The sequence below is a fragment of the Lagopus muta genome, chromosome 4, assembly GCF_023343835.1.
Source record: "Lagopus muta isolate bLagMut1 chromosome 4, bLagMut1 primary, whole genome shotgun sequence".
NCBI lineage: Eukaryota > Metazoa > Chordata > Aves > Galliformes > Phasianidae > Lagopus > Lagopus muta.
This window is the reverse complement of record NC_064436.1, coordinates 20,195,647-20,212,845: the sequence shown is the minus strand read 5'-3', so window position 1 is coordinate 20,212,845 and position 17,199 is coordinate 20,195,647. Positions and strand designations below refer to the sequence as shown.

Below are 17,199 nucleotides of genomic sequence, written 5' to 3'. Positions count from 1 at the left end.
GAATTATTCTTTCCAAAGGCTGTTGCATCATTATAGCTACCAGGAATAGAAGTGAACATGCTCATTTCATTCACATAGAAGTCCCAATGCAGCCAAGAAGCTGGCATGAGTTAGGACTGAAGAAAGAAAAAGCATCACTACTTTCAATTTCCATGATCAGTTGTTTGCAGAGCAATTTACAGCATACAATATTCTGGAGCAGCTATATCAGAATCCCAGTTACGTAATGTATTTTACTGCTTATGTTTATCTCAAAGGAAACTATTACACCTGCTTCATCAGCACAAAAAGACAAGATTAGGAAGTTTTCAGCCAGACTAAGCAATTCCTAGCTTTAATGCTACCTGCTAGGTTACACCAACTCTTGTTTTCTGTATTTGATGCAAAGGCAGATGCAAAAGGGAGAATACACTCCAAACAAATGCAACTGAATACACCCCTCAAAAAAGACATCAGGTTTCAATGCCCTTCTTTGTAACTACTGGGCTCATGTCCCAATCACATCCAACATCTGAGGTCTTCCCCATGACCAGAAGCAGCAGCTTAAAGCCATATCTACATACAAGTGTTATTTTCAGTGAAGCATGATCTGGCTTTCAATCCTTCTTGAAAAGAAAGGGCCCAGCTATGTTTGATTATTCAAGACAAGCAAAAGAGGCTAGCAACACTATATAATCCAGTCTGTTACTTCTACCTTCCAGCACTAATCTACAAGACACTCTCCCAATTATGAAGCACACCCATGGCTGGGCGCTCCTAATTGTCACCTATGGATCTCCACATTTCTGAACTTCATGCCTTCCTTCCATGTTTCACCTCAACCATTTGAAGACTAACAGAATGAACAGTAAGCTATTAACTTCAGCTGCAAAATCAGCATAGGTCATCCTCTTGGAGAAAAGCACTTTGAACTTTTTGGCTGTGGGACACCTAACACGGAGGCAGAGTTGTATACACAAGGTCAACAAGATATATTGACAAACAGCGTTCTTTACTACAAATGCAAATACTGCATTTGTCTCTTATCCAGATAGGGTCTGGACTACAGATAATGGACTGTGAAACCAGGTCCTGATGGAAGACAGTCCATAGTGATGGCATCACAGCTGGAAGTGTGACAAAGAAGTAAAGACAGGATGAGAAGTACCAGCCCATGATCCTCAAGTTGCTACATGCAGCAGAAAGATGGAATAGAAGGGACAACATACACAATTTTTCCTCGATGCAACCAGTAGAGCTTGGCTAGTTTGGTTTTAGTTAGGAGACAATACCAGATACATGAAAGTGGTTTTAATAACAGGGAGGATTAACCATGTCAGAGGTAATTACCTGTCACCTCCAGCAATAGCAGCTCCCCAAACAGAGCCCTGAAAGCATCCCTCCAAACAGATCCTATGATTCAGCTGGAGTTCTGCACAGCTCAGACAAAGCAAGCTCTCTGTGCATATGCACAGCCCACAGTACCCCAGGCCCATTCTTTACAGTGGAGCCAGTATCTCAAGGCAACAACCCAAGTTGGCAGCTCTCGGCCGTTCTTTGCTGCTCCTACTCACAGCACACAATGGGCTATTTACAGAGGGCAGCAGCCTGCCTATTGTCCATCCATAGCCAGACATCGTTCGAGTGCAACAGAAGAACAGGAGAGCAGCCGTCAGCTTCTTTAGTGACAAGAAAACAACCCCAAGAGCCAATGGCCTCCTCCCCTCTACCCTAGCACTGAGAGCACACCAGCACTGGGGTGGCCTGCGACAAAGGCAAGCTTTCCACACAGTAGAGAAGAAGCAGCCACACTATTTTTAGAGCCCCTTGCAGACAGAAAGGCATGGCCCAGGTTAAAGAGCACCTCAAAGATCACCTAGTTTCAGCCCTCTGCTGTGGGCAGGGTCACCAACCACCAGACCAGGCTGCCCAGAGCCACATCCAGCCTGGCCTTGAATACCTCTGGATGGGGCACCCACAACCTCCTTGGGCAACCTGTTCCAGTGTGTCACTGCCCTCTGTGTGAAAAACTTCCTCCTCATATCTAACCTAAATCTCTCAGTTTAAAACCTTTCCCCCTAGTCCTATCACTGTCAACCCATGTCGTTCCCCCTCCTGCTTATACACTCTCTTCAAGGCCACAATGAGGTTTCCCCAGAGCCTTCTCTCCTCCAAGCTAAACAAGCCCAGTTCCCTTTCTTCATAGGAAAAGTACTCCAGAAATTTGTAGTTTCTTACCATTATCAGTATGGCCTAAAGATATTTGACAATGAAATTCTGAAATAGGTGATCAGCCTCCCATATATCTTTGAGTTAGCCTCAAAGCTACTGAGTATTATCTTGCTTTTCTTATTGCTAAAGGTTACACCACAGAGATCCCAACATATCTGTAACACTGAAGTTCTTCACCACACATCCTTCAGGAGATCAAGTGTTGAACCACGTTCTAACTTCTTTACAGAGTACAAGAGGGTGCAACAAATAGCTTTGGCAACCGACAAAAGAAATCTGCTCATCTGAATAGATGCATAATCCTAATCTCATGGTACAATTTGTAATCATCCTAAATTTGATTTCGTTCAATTGGCTCCAGATGTTCCTACAACCTTCTTGGTCAGAAACCAAGCTGGCCACAGACTCATCTGGTGGTGCAGTCACACCAGGAGATGGTCTAGCAAGAAGGCCTTTCACAGGTTAGTACTGATGACAGCTCTCAGCTAGATTGGCTTTTGTCTTGAAGACCAGATAGCCATTAGTTCCTAGAAGAAAGCTGCACAGCTGGGGAAAGCAAGAACAGTTGCAATATTACATCTTAAGCATGCAACTCTAAATACTGCCTGCAAGTGCTCCCAGGATTCTCTCCCCACCCTGCAGTCAAGGCAGTACACTGACTAAGGTCTTACAGCTACCTGTGTCAGAGCCCAGCTGTAACCAGCAGGGAAACCACAAGCACCCTCAAGACACAGGAAAGGAGCACAGGTAATTAACACCTAAAGGGAATTTCTCAATTGAAGTCTCCTTTAACAAAAATACTACAGTAAGAGGTATCCTGCGGTGCTGCATCTCATCATGTGACTTAACATGTAACTCTGTCCTCAGCCACAAAGGACTTTCCCAAACACACGTATTACTGAACTGTAGCAAGGTTCCACTAACTATTCAACCTTCCTTCTCCCTCCCCACTTTCCCAATTAAAAATACCTAGATCACATCTTACCCTGAATCACACCAATGACCCAACCAGACTACAGGGCTATAACCCCCAATTTAAAGCAGTTAGTTATCAGATTCGCTTTTCTGCGACAGCGAAGAGGAAAGAACCAAGAAGTTAGTGAGGTAACCATCCCTCACACACAGAGGAAGCAGCAGGTCCCTAATATTCACACCCCACATTTCCTCCCACCCAACTCACAACCTGCCCACACCCCCTGGTCTGGCAAACACCAGGCATCTCACAGTGCTTTAGGTTGGCACTGCTGGCTCAGGCTGATACAAGGCAGATGACTGCAAGGAAGCAGCCTGCAAGTTGGTTTCAGCCCTGTGCTTGCTCACAGGATCTGCTCACTCACTTAATAAGCTGTAACTGAAGGAATGAAGACTCCTGCTGCAACCTAGAAGCATTACATGTGACACTGATGTGTGAAGGCTCTGTCCCCCACTGGGTAAAGTTACAGCCCTGTCCTCAGGCACTTGGCTACAATCCTCTTATAATAAAATGGAACAACACCTGGATTCCCACCCTTTAGTGCTGTCCAACAGGAAACCTGAGTGCAGAGCAGTAAGGTCACTAAAGTTCAAGTGCAGAAGCCAAGTGGATTCCCATCACCTGGTTCAGCGTCTGGCACAGCTTGCATCAGCAGCACTCAGTATCACCATGTCTCAAGGAAATTAGTACTTTACCAAAACTTGAGACAGTGACCAACTTAAGTGTTTCCTTTGATCTGCACTTACAGCCTCAGAGCAGGTCACTGAGCAATCTTACAATTTTCCCACCTTCAGTGATTGCAAAAGAGGCTTACAAATATATTTTGATGCCTGAATTACTCTCCCTGTTAGATGTGCATCCCTAAAGTTCAAGCTCACTAGTGTATCATAGCACTCTGTGCTCACTTCTCTCAATCTAAACACAGTTCAGATGAAAATTGCACTGCAGAGGCAATTGCTCTGAACTGGCAGCTTTCTGGGGGCATTAATAGCTCACTTGCACCAACTTATTCCTGCTACTTGTCCCAGGAGCATTACCATTGAAAAAGCCCTGTGTGCACCTCAAGCGCTCACGTGAGACTTCGCAGGAAAGGTTTTTATCCACCCATCTGCCACCTGACATCCATAGCAAAGGGCAACGTGGACCAGGCACACTTAAGCCATGCTGCATCACACCAGATAATGTTTACATTCAGAGAAAGTTTAAAAATAAACAGAAGTGGTTACACTGAGGCCAGGCATATCAGTAAGTACTTACTAGAAGCAGTTTGTTCAGAGTGACTTCCCAATGCTAGCACTATAAGAAAGCTATGAAAAACCAAGCAGCCCCTTTATACTGGATAAGGCACTCCTTTCTGCAAATCAGTCCTGCTCTTGAAAAAAAAAAAAAATTCCACCTCACTCATCTATTAATGCAGCCCAAGTGCAGAGGACAAGCTGTCAAAACAAGGCACATGCAGTCTCAAGCTGAAAAAAGCTTAAGAGGTCTGGCTTTAAGAACTCTAATTCATATAAAAAGCCAGAAGTCCTTTTCTGCAGCTTAACACAGGGCTTCCTGCATTTTCACAGGAAGCTTTAAGAAAGTCCAGCAACAAAAAAAGCTTTTTTCCCCCTTCAGATTTTTATAAAACCATATTAACTGTTTGCAGTGTTGGACAGAGTATCAGTACTAAGAATCAGATCTAACAGAAATTAGTATCTTGCTATCACATTTTTAACTCCACAGATAAGTAACTCCTAACTTGGAAGGCAGCAAGGGACTGCAGCAGCCTTTGTGTTCTCATGTATCCTTGTTTCATGAGTCAGCCTGGATCTGCAGAAATGCAAGCCCCCAGTCTGCAGGCAGGGTTCAGACTGCCATCTGCAAAGGTCAGTACTATACAGCACTGCTTCCTTCAGTCATGCATCATAGTAAACTCCCACACAAAGCCATTTTCCAGTGGTCAAACCATCTCCCCTCCTATTTATGAGGATTTCTGAGGCGTTACCACTGTTTATACAAAAGGTAAGAAATTGTGCGTTTTCACTTGTAATTTAGCGCAGTAAGGAAATAGAACACAGCTGCCAGCTCCACATCAGACTATCAGAACTCCAATTTATCTCACTATGTACACCCTTCACTGTGTTTCCCAGAGAGAATCTGTCCTTCTGTTGTGTATTCAAAAAATTTGATGCCTTAAACCTTACTTGAGTCTACCCATCCCCACTCATCTGCATTACAGATATCTGTACAAAACAAAAACCAAAACAAGCACTATTGCATTCCTTTGCTCACCTCAGTTAAAACATCTTCTTGGAGGAGTTAATGCCTCCTCGCTGGAAATTAATGCACCCAAATCTGAAAATATAACTCACCTTCATCTCCTCCAAAAATTCAATGCATAATTAATTTGCAGTAGAGTGATCAAGTAGGAGAGTCAGCCATAGAGTCTTTTCTCAAAGAAACAGGAGAGTTACTAACCCAGATAACTATTTTTAAAAGCTTTCCTTCCTTCCATTTGAATAACTACTTCTGTCCAGTGATACCAACCTTGCACTTGACCTTGAAGCAAAAGGCTACTCAAGGGCTTGCTTCAAGAACTAATGACCTACTTCCAACCTCATGCTGGCCAGTTTGTAGTTGTGAATGCACCAACCAAGTTTAGAAGCTGCCTTTTGAATTCAGTATCATCACTGCAGCCCTCAGAATAGGCTAAGGCCACGTGCTCAAGACCTTGAATTGGGTACACAAGCTACTTGTAACTACAAGCTTTAGACCCTGCCCACCCCACTCAGCTAGTATTTTGCTTTTATTATTTCAATACAAAAAAGGCTAAATATTGGTGGGGCTCAAAGAATCAGTCAGCAACAGTATAATTCCATGAGGAACTCTGTATTTAGTTCTCTGCATTATTAGTACTGATATTACTGATAAAAGAAAAGAGATTTTTTTCCTCTAAGTGCAATGTCTTCTTGCACTCAAAGCTTCTTTGAGCCAAGAAATCTGACCTGAATCTCTTGATCTGAGAAACTTCAGGTCTCAAGTCCAAGGGCACGTTCCAAAGTGCGGAGGTGAACACAAATGCTCCCAGGCCAGCTGAGGAGACGGCCCTGTTCCCTGTAAAGCAATGTGGTAAAAATAAGCTGCTACCACCACATGGTTTAACTCTTGCCTGGGCACAAGCACTGCACCATGAGGCTCCAGCAGCAGTTACTTTCAACGTCACTGTTTTCTCTCACAGCTCTGACCACCTTATCTCTGACACCAGCCCAATGGAGACCAGCACTCAGCTGGGTCACTAGGTCCACAAACGCTTTGCTAACACCCCAGACGGCTCACACACATGCCCTTTAGAAATACAGAAGGCTGCAAGTGCCGCCAGTCCTGTTCAACAGGAACAAGAAATGTACACACCTCGGAACAAAAGCACCGTTCAATTCGGTTAAACCCCCGTAGCGCTGTATTCCTACCTCACAGGGAAAGGAGGCCTGCAAAGACAAACTCACTCAGCCTTCCATTTTAAGGCAGGTTGCCTCACGCCACATTATCACACGCACTCGAGTGTTTAGAAAGGAAAAAAAAAAAAAAGAAAAAAAATCATTATTTCAAGAGCAAGCCTGCAAGCACGGCCTCCTGGAGACGGGCGAGAGGAGGGCCAGCGGCTGAGCACAGGGCACGGCGCTCCCGGCACGGGCTGAGAGCCGCGTCCCGCCGGCCCGCGCCGCGCCGGCTCCCAGGCTGCCTCCGCGGGGGCACCGATCGCGCCGCCGCCAGCCGGGCGGCAAGCAGCCCTGCCGACACCCCCCGGCCGGGTGACAGCCCGCCGACCCGGCCCCGAGGCGGGGGTAACAGAGCAGAGCAGAGCCGAGCCGAGCCGAGCCGAGCCGAGCCGAGCCGGGGCCCCGGCAGGCCCCGCCGCGGCCACCCGCCCGAGCAGCCCGCGGCCCTGACAGCCGCCCGCCCCTCAGCCGGACCCCCGACCTCCTCGTCCCGCGCCCCGGCGGAACCGCCGAGCTCCGCTCACCTCCCGGCGGCGACGGCAACAACACGCAAAGCTGCGCGCAGCTTCCCTGGTGCCGCCCTATTTAAGAGGAACAAGGCGGGAGCGGCGTGTGCGTGTAGCGAGCCCGCCCATCGCCCTCACCGCCCCCCGGCGGGCGCCAGGGACGGGACCGCCTTCCTCCCTCCCTCCGTCCCTCCCTCCCGGCCGGCGCCCGCGGGCGAGCACTGCCTGCCCTTACGGCCTGCCCAGCTCCGCGCCTGCAGCTCTGCCCAACGCGGAGAGCGGCGCTGCGCTTCCCCAAGCCGTGCAGAAGCCTGGGAAGGCCGGTGGAAGTGCTGCCGTGCACATGCTGCAGAGGACGCATAAGCAAAGAAGAGGGAAAGTGTACATGCTACAGGGTGCACCCCTTGATACTTGACAAATACCTTGTACCTTACAAAAGGTGACAGCTTGTGAGGGAAATGTTTCTTTACACCTCTGCAAATGACACTTAATCCAGTGCAACTCTGCTAAAAAGATGCATATTTTGTGAAGAAAGCATTCAGAAGGGACAGTGAGCTCCTGGCGACCACAAGAATCATGTTACCCAACTCTAAATATTGCTTGTGAGGGGACCGTGGGTTGGATGCTTGTTGACTAGAATGAGGGGTTATTTCAGCAACTGCTGAGACCTGTCCTGGTTTGGCCATGTGCCTCATGAGCCCACTTGATTGGTAAATCATCAACCCAAATCTCAAAGTTCCACTGTTCTGTACACGCTCTATTGATGTGATTTTTACCCTCTGGTGTTTAATGGGTTACCTGGGTTATTTTAGGGGGATGGAAGTTAAGACTACACACATTCCTTTACATACATAATATTTGGTAAAGTATTGAATGTTCTTTTATTTCATGTACAGACAACCCCTATTTCCCGGTGCTTCAGCTTTTACTGAACTACAGAAGAATGGAGACATCCCACGAGATGGAAGTATGACAGAAGGACAGGGCCTGTGTTCACTTCTTAGTGAGTAAAGAAGAAGCGAACTCTGAATCAGCCCACAGTCCCACTTAACTGCACTTGGATCACTTTGTGGAGAGTCTCACAAATGCAAAACAGATTCCTTTCTCCTGAAAGGAAATGGAAACTTGTCACCTAGTAGCGCATCCAGCTGCCAATGGGCATGAAGGCCATAGCATGGCCAAAGCATGGGAATTAAGCCCTAGGGCACACACAGCATGGCCATCAGCTCTCTACAGCAGTTGCACTCCTGTGGTTTGTTCTATTGCACTGCACTTTGTGCTCCTGTAGACAGAGGCAGCCTCTGCCAAGGGATTTTTGCATCATGTCCTTAGTTTTGGATGAAGGCATCAATCAAGTGATGCAGGAAAAAAACAAACTCAGGCAGTGGTGAATTCACATTTTGCTTTTTTTTTTCATGAATGCTTCTATCTGCCAACCACCAAAAACTCACACTGATTTTATCTACTATGCAAATTAATCCTTCATTATCACATCCTTCCCTCCCCCATATCTGGGTTTCTGAAGGACAGAAACCACATTTTTCAGCCCTCCCAGAGAAACTTAAGTGGACTTTGCCTTGCTCCCACTGGAAAAGAGGGTTCCTAATAGGTGTATGTGTGTGTCCACCTTTCTCTATCATGTGTAGGTATCCTTTTGTGAATCCTGTCATCAACATGAAAGTGCAAAACCACCAGCTAAGTGGTATTTGAGTATGTATCTCACTAGTGCCATGCACTACACCTCTCTGCTACTACTTGACACTCACCCGACTATACATCCAGGGACCACAGTTCTCTTTGAAATCGGCTTTTTCCTGCTGATTAGAAAAGAAAGGGACCTAGGCAGAACCAGATTACTTAGAAAGACATATAAAGAAAACATGGAAATAGCATCTGTATGGAAATAAAATCCATAATAGCAATATTGGACTTTCTTGTGGAGGGGAGCTCAGGAAACAGCTCCTGTAATTGATATATTTCTATTGGTGCCACTGTCCCTTGTCCTTTCACTGAGCAGCACTGAAAAGAGTCTGTCTCCATCTTCTTTCCACCCCCACAATAGATGTTTATGCATACCAACAAGATGTGCCCTCATCACAAGCTTTCCCTTCTTGAAGCTAAGCCCTTCCAGCTTTCTCAGCCTCCCTCTGTGTGATAAAAGCTCCAATCCCTTTGCCAATATCCATGGCCCTTCACTGGGCTCTCTCCGGGATGCCCATGTCCCTCTTGCACTGGAAAGTCCAGGCTGGACCCAACATGCTAGCCATAGCCTCCCCAGTGCTGATACAATAACACTGATGTTGAAGTACCATCTATTAGCTATCATGGATGAAGGAAATTAAGCATCTGACAGACATCACTTAGCTGCATTATTTTCACTTTGGGCATACCACTGTGTTGAATCTCTTCTCTTTGAGAACCATCCCAAGTGCATAATTTATTTAACAAATAGACTGTCTGGCCTGTACCATGTTGTAACTGCATCTGCTCACACTTGCTTAAAATATCAAGGGAAGAAAATACTAAAGAAATTCCTTGTAAATAAGCACTTCAAGATGTCTAGCATATAGTGCTGTTAAAGAACATGAGCTACTGGATCTGCAGAACAGGCATAATCCCTTATGTTTCTTTAATTCTCTCCATAGTGGGAAATGAAATAATTTTCGTTTTACATTTGTAACTGTTTAATACACTTGGGAAACAGATTATAAATGCTACTGGCAATTGCTGAGGCACAGGAAGAAGGTCCCTCAGTGATGTAGGATGAGCAAGGAGTCCAGGGGGACTGCAGAAGCAGCAATGTCCCCAGAGCAGTCCCAGAGTATAAAAGGACAGAGAGAAAAAAAATTGTAAAACTTCTGAAGCATAGCAGAAAAGAGACATGATACATATATACATAAGTGCATGCTTGAATTTACTTAGGATATTCTGAGGAAAAAGGAGAAACCGAACTAGAAAACCAACCTGAAATTGCAAACATATGTTTTCTTAAAATGTAATTGCATTGTTGACTTTCAAGATTTTTGTGTTTTTACTTTCAAACATATAAAGGATTTCCCAGCTGTTCCTACTACTATTCCTTCCACTTTCTGTTTTTGTCTTTGTTTACCAGAGTCCCTGCCTGGCTCCCACTCAGAACACAGGACCCCTCCAGCGCCCAGTGTGAATCTCCAGAACGGGAAGTAGATAGTGGGCTCTTGGAGAGTGGCACCCTGCCAAGTGAAACACAGACACCCTGGCCACAGCTCTTTCAGCTTGCTTACGTCAGGCTAATGACAATGCTTTTTCTTCATGTGATAAGGTACCGACGTAAAAACACAGATCTGGAAAAACCAAATATAAACCGGCAGCAGATTCAACTGTGCTAAAGCTGGTTTATTTGCTTCACATGCTGCATTTCCCCCCCTCTTTCACTCCCAGGCTATCTAATCCCAAGTTTACCGCTTCCTTCATATGAACAATCAACAGAAAGCTTTTCAGATTTGAGCCGTTCAAATGAAACCACAAGCATAAGGATGTTCTGCTGCTCGTTTATGGCAGTGTAATACAAACAAGGCAGACGTGCCCCTTTGTTAACTTTTCCTCCTATAAAATATTTTCCCAATGACCGCTCCCCCTGTATGTCTCTTTGAGGGTTGAAGGCATCACACAAAGGAGAGAAAAGGTTGCATCCTTTACTTTTAAAACCTGCTTCAGCAGAGAAGCTACAACATGTAAAGCCACATTACAGAAATGCACAAACTGATCATAACACAGTCTGCATATTAAGTGAAATATTACACAAAGATAAACTGAGCACGAAAGCTCAGAAGTTAAATATTTATTTATCCTTAAACTCCAGCAGGGAAGTGAAGTCTCCATCCAAAAACAAATAAAAGACTGTCTTGGGAATATATCCTGAGCACCGTCCTTTCTGGCTGACAAAAAGATTGCGTTTTATTTGGTACATGATACAGTTCACTGGAATATGTTTAACACAAAAAAGAGCAACCATGCCCAAAACAGTACAAGACTACGGTATACTGAAAGTCCCCGCTAGAAAGGAGCTCCAAACACACAGCATGTTTTCACATTCTTCACATATTCTCCTAACTGCTGCAAGAAACACTAATGCACAAGTGCAATTTCAGCCCCAGGAGTGAGCAAGGAACGTCAGCTTCTAGAGGATGTCTGAAGAAGGTGTGCTCCCTCCCCAGACCTACCAGCGCAGCACTGCACTGCATGGGCTCATTCAGACCCCTCTGACTCCATGCTAGCACCTGCAGGAGCCAACAGGGGGCTATGAGAAAAATTAATGGGGAGCAAGAGCTTGCATATAGTGATTGTGGTGCAGTGTCCTTCACACTTTGCTGCAAATTTGTGCTGAGAAAGGGAAAGAGAGAGAGCCAGTGTGTAGGTTAATGTGGTGTCAAGAAGGTGAGTCTTGGGAATATTTTTAATAAAGGGTTTGTAGACACAGATAAGATCAGGATGGCCAACGTTCAAACCATGAAAGTATTTGACAACAAGGCACGTAAGTAAACTACATCTTCACTTGGGATAATGCCAATCTGAGGATTAAAACAGCATCTTGTCAAGGCTCTTCATCATAAATTACCTGTATTGACTCTAGTGATGGGTGGAAACAATTCCACCCTCCCTCTGCGGTGGTGTGATTCACCTAGGTATGCTGCGTGGTAAGACAAATAGGTCTGGCTTTTGAATAACAAACCTTCCCATCCAAGCTCCCTTCTATAGGAAATGGACACGAAAAACAGGTTAAATATACCTCTCTCTGGTAGAATATTGTTAATAAGCAGAAAATGAGCATTGTCTGACCACGTCTATCTTGCCAGGAACCACCATTAATCAAACCAGAAGTTGAACATGTACCCAGCTGTCTACAGAAACCAGCTACTGGGTGCTGTACCAACACAATTTCCCTGCCAATGAGCACTGGACAGCATGCAGCCTGGCACTGTGCATGGACCCAAGCATAAGAGATGAGAAGCCATGCCATTCTTATAAATGGAGTTTCCCTATCCTGCTCCTGAACAGCACAGGCGGATCAAGCTGTCACTTCGACTTGGTGCCTCCCCATCCCATCCTGATGACTTGCTGACAACATTCACAGCCCCACCTACTCACCTCAGAGACCTCAGAGTTTCGGATAGTACAAACATGCAGAACTCAGGTGATCATTTAGACTGGAGGGTCCTAAACCTAAGTGTGCAGTATGCTTTTGATACCTCTTTGTGGATCGCTTTTACTGTGCACCCTGTTGAGAAGGTTCATTTGTCTTACATAGAAACGGTCCTGGGGGAATACTTCAGAAACATTTTAAGTAACAAACTGCTTACTGTTATAAAACATTGCTATTTGAAGTGTTCAGCTTTTTTATTTTCTACTTGACAGTATGAACACCTACATATTGGTACTTAAGAGACCTGATTTTCAAAAAATCTCTGTCTAGGAATATCTAGTAGCAACAAACTCTGCTAGCGGCAAAGAAACCTAAATTGGCCTGTGTCTAAAACAAGTTCTTTCCTTATATTTTTTGCTAAGCAACAGCAGGTCCTATTTCAAGGTCATTTAACCTCTGAATGAAACCACACATTTATATGACTAAATAGAATACTCCATGTTCTCTTAACATTAAACACACCTGATCATGTATCATGTATCTCTCAGTGAGGCTGAAAAGCCTTTTCTGGAGGAAATAGGAAGGAACCTGCTCTGCTACTTGTTCAAGAGCGAGACTTACAGTTCATCATCTATTTGGGTATCTCTTCCTTATCCAGTTTCTTTTACTACAGAATTTAATACACACTGTAAGTCCCAAGAGCCAATTTGTCACATATCTGGCCCAGCAGGATTACCAGGCACAAAAAATTCAGTATTTGCAAAAAGTACCAGTCATCTTTTAATAAAAACAAAAATACAGTTCTGCAACACACACGTGTGTTCTGCATTCCTCACAGAGACCCAGGCTTCATCCTGAGCATGGCATTCTGTTGGAGCTAGCTAAGATCTCGGCATGCTGAGACACTGAGCAAAATCCCATCCTTGCTCCAATTGATAGTGAAATTTCCAGTGATTTCAACAAGACTGCTCAGCCTAAGGCAATCTAATGGGTGTGGAAGCTTGTAAATATACACATCCATATTTTATTTGAAAAACAGAACTGTAAGTTATTGCCACATATACATCACAGCAGCTAAGGGGCACTTGGGCACATGACCTATAGCACAATCCATTTCCAGAGAGTCATTAGCAAAACAGGGACAGTTGTCCAAAGATATGCCAATTGAAAAGCTTGAATTTAAGTTGCTGCTTCTGCTTCAGGCACAAAGAAAGGTTTATGCCCAGCTTTCCATTTTTCCAGCCTTTTTCTAAGAAAAAAAAGTTAGCCTTACCCTCTGGGGAGCTATTTCTTACTATCTGGGGAACTGGGGCATATTGAGCTCCAAGTTGAAAAAGTTTAAAAGAAAATCAAAAGCACTTTTGATTTAACATGAATTGTCTTCAAGCAATACTACAGTACTACAGTGCTTCCATATCAAAGGCTTATTATAAATCACTCAGCTGGTCATCATTCTTACCCATGCAGCATTCACTCACACTAACTTTTTACAGTGCCCACCATGTCTTCCTATTTCCTTTTCTCTCATTCCTAAACTTAATCCCGTGCCTTTTCTGACCCACGTAACCTTCTTGGTCACCTGATGACAAAGTGACGTGAAGACAAGTGTCCAGCTCTACCAGTCCTTCCCACTGGTTTTGTAATTCATTTGGCCCATATTAAACTACTAAAGAAGGCACATTCACTGGTTTATCTTACTCTTTTATATTCCAGCATCCATTTGTTTCATCTCAACTTCTCTACATTTTCTGTAGAGTGATCTCTTATTGCCTTGAATTAGTTTTGCATGGCAGCATCTCAAAATCCCACACAGGCTTCCTCAGCACTGTTTTTTCATTGTTTTTATGATGCTTGAGTTCTGGTTTTTGTTGAAAGAATCAACACGGATGACAGTCCTCATCTTTTTTGAGCTCGTAGGCATTGACTAAGGAAACAGAACCAGAGTTATTAGAGCTGGCTAGCAAATCCCAGATGTTCACGATAAAACTGTATTGAAGACACAGGACCAGCCTAAATTTTGATATATAATAAAAGCACCCCAGAAGCTGAGTCACTATTTACATAACTATTTTTGCCCAAAAAAATGCAAGGAGGCATGGCAACATATATATATTCTCCCTGTCTGAAGAAAAAAATGGACTTAGGAGCTAAGAAATCAATAGATCAGTGGGGTGAGTGAAAGGAGCATGCACATCCTCAGATTAGCACTTACAGAGAGTCACCAGCATTGCCTGTGGTTTGTGCTTAGGGTAACTGTTTCTCCATGCAGACACCTTGAGGCAGCACTGGAAAGGCGAGCAGACAAGGGCTGGTAAGGGCAATGACAGAAGGTGACAAACAGGGCTCTTGTGCCAGCCACAGGCACTCTCACTCTCCAAAAGAGACTGCTTTGCCACTGGGCTCTGTCTGCTGCTCTACGGAGAGGCCGGAGCTGGCTCTCCCTCGCTGGCACACATTGCTTTTCTGTATAAAGGGCAAGAGGTGGCAATGCTCACCCCACGGTCATGGGGAGTACACCTGTTGGTCACATTGCTGGCCAGTGAGTGTAATGCCCCATTCCCATTCCCATCTCACCTAGGTGGCAGGCAGCCAGCACTGCACTACTTGGACTCGCAGTTCCCGTTGGATGAGGATTTGCTGACAGAATTTCCAAAAGCATACATTCGGAACAGATTTTGTTTAGCTTTTATTTGCCTGAAGCGAGCATGGAATGCAAGGACCCAGGGGCATTAGTGTGCAGTGCTGAGTACATTAGGAAAAAAAAAAAAAAAAAAAGCAAGCAAGATTAAAATAGACTTGCAGCTGAAATTGGTAAGGCTCGAAATATATGATTTGGCACAAATCGTTGAGGAATGCAGCAGAAATCAGCTTGCCTTGACTGAGTTGCAATGACCTGAAAATTATCTAGTAAGCCCAGGCAGAGAAGTTTTTGATTGAGCGTTTTTGTGCTTACTCTCCACACTGCACACCTACAAGGTTAAATACGCGCACTGCTCTTTATACAAAAACCACAGCGTGCGTTGGTCAGATGCCAGCATGCCTTCCAGCCAACCCCAAACTTCCCAACTGTTCATTCAGCACATCTCCGCTGTGGAGATCGGCTCTGCATCCTACTGCTTCTCTCCAGCACATGACATCAAAAAAGCTCTGGCTCTCACAGGGATGAAAGGGCCTTTATCACATCCCCAGAAAGCAGTTTTGGGCATGGGTTTGCCCCATGCTGAAAGAGTTTTTCCTCCCACTCTGCTCTTGTGGAGAATGCCACAGAAATCTGTCAGTGCCCGACAGCCTATTGAGAACATGAAGGATAAACTATACTTTATTAACCTTCAGGAAATTCCACTCAGCCAAAACACGGCAACAGATGTTTCCTGCAATTTGTCATCAACTACTGCAGCAAAGGGTTGCTACCACAAGGGCATTTCTGACAGGTTAATTCGATAAGAATTGTGAAAAGGAAACACAAAAATGGAATAAAAATTCAGAGACCATCTTCCACATTTTTCAACAAGTCCAACCCAGGCCACACACATTAACAGTCCCCTTATTTTCACTATACCAGCTACAAAGAACTCAATTTTAATTATGGTATCACACACAAATACTGGTGCTAGTTAGCAGCCTCATTCAGCTTCTCCTGGAGACGATGAAAATCTCTCTTTGGGCTTCAACAGTCTAGATTAGGATATAAATCATTCAGAGTAGATGCAGTGTATTGTCTCTGTTGCTGTTTGCTGGTCTGTTGGGGTTTTTATCTGCAGAAAGGTGGTACTTCTTTTCCATGCTTGTAGTTGTATGTGTCCTTTGTACAATCAGATTTTAAACACAACTAGAACTTAAGAACGTATATGTCTTAAAACACAAGTTCTCCACATAGTGAAAAGTTCCCTTCTGCATTCATGTAAGATTCCCACAGAATTTTAGAGTACCTATGTGGAAGGGTATGACCAAATTTTCCCTGACACTTAAAAGACTTCAGGTATCCACACTCTTCATGACGGAAACAGTTTTTCAAGAAAGAATTATTACTGAGTTTTTCCAGGAATAGAGCACATATAACATGGTGTTCTTCCCAAATATGATGTGAAGCCAGGATTTCAGCCATATTATGGGGAAGCCATAGCCTATGAGGTATAAGGAATATCTGCTTTCCTTTCTATCTGGCATCCGTGACACACACCCACCATTTCTTTAATGGACCTTTTCCAGTCAGAACTCTGTGGACTATCACCAACCAGAGCCAAAGCAGGAATTTCCAGCAACTGCAGCGAGTGCAACAATGGACTCCAGCAGAAATGGTGTATAATAAGGAAACTTGTAGAATGAACTAAATTTTGTTGCCTAGCACCCCAGTTATCCAGACATTCCCAGCCCTACTTCCACTGAAACCCAAGACAAGATTTCCACGGCTTTCAACACAGCAAGCTTTGGCAAACAAAATGACTGTCTCCAATTTGTTTAACACTTCCTCTTTGAATCAGCAACACCGAAGCCAAACTTAAATCCCTAATAAATAAAAAAAAGAGTTCATTCTTCTTTCTTTTAGACACCCTCATTAGCTCGATGTACGTCTGCTCATTCTTCCAGTAACTACAGAACTGTTCTAGCTTCCAAATTAGGGTGTTTGTTTGTTTTTTTTAAATAAAATCTCATATTAGAATTTAGGGTTTTTTTTGGGGGGGAAGTGGACAGAGGGCCAAGAGTGAGAAGATGTGGTCAGTGGGGAGAACTAGGGGATTTGCAGCTCTGTTAAATTCCCCTTTCTTCCCCCGCAGTTAAATTTCTGTCCAGCTTCCTTCCACGCGGAAACATTGATTCTTTTCCAAAGCAAGCAAACAAATGGGATTTTATTTCAGTCCTGCAAGTCATAGAAAAGCACTTGCTTGGGTAGATTAGTCAGGATTAGTA

General features: G+C 44.4%; 1 protein-coding gene across 5 annotated transcripts in view; it reads right to left on the bottom strand.

Moving 5' to 3' along the window:
- ACSL1 (acyl-CoA synthetase long chain family member 1) overlaps positions 1-7,314 on the bottom strand; it is a 35,092-nt gene extending 27,778 nt beyond the window's left edge. Inside the window, exons 1-2 of one of the 5 annotated variants that reach the window (XM_048943687.1) lie at positions 7,188-7,203; positions 6,634-6,719 (exon numbers count right to left, since the gene is read on the bottom strand). The gene's annotated coding sequence lies outside the window, so the exon portion shown is untranslated. Of the gene's footprint in view, positions 1-6,171; positions 6,281-6,577; positions 6,720-7,187 lie in introns of those variants that run through there. The other 4 variants (XM_048943690.1, XM_048943688.1, XM_048943686.1 and 1 more) reach the window with 4 other exon arrangements.
- Between the last annotated feature and the right edge of the window lie 9,885 nt (positions 7,315-17,199).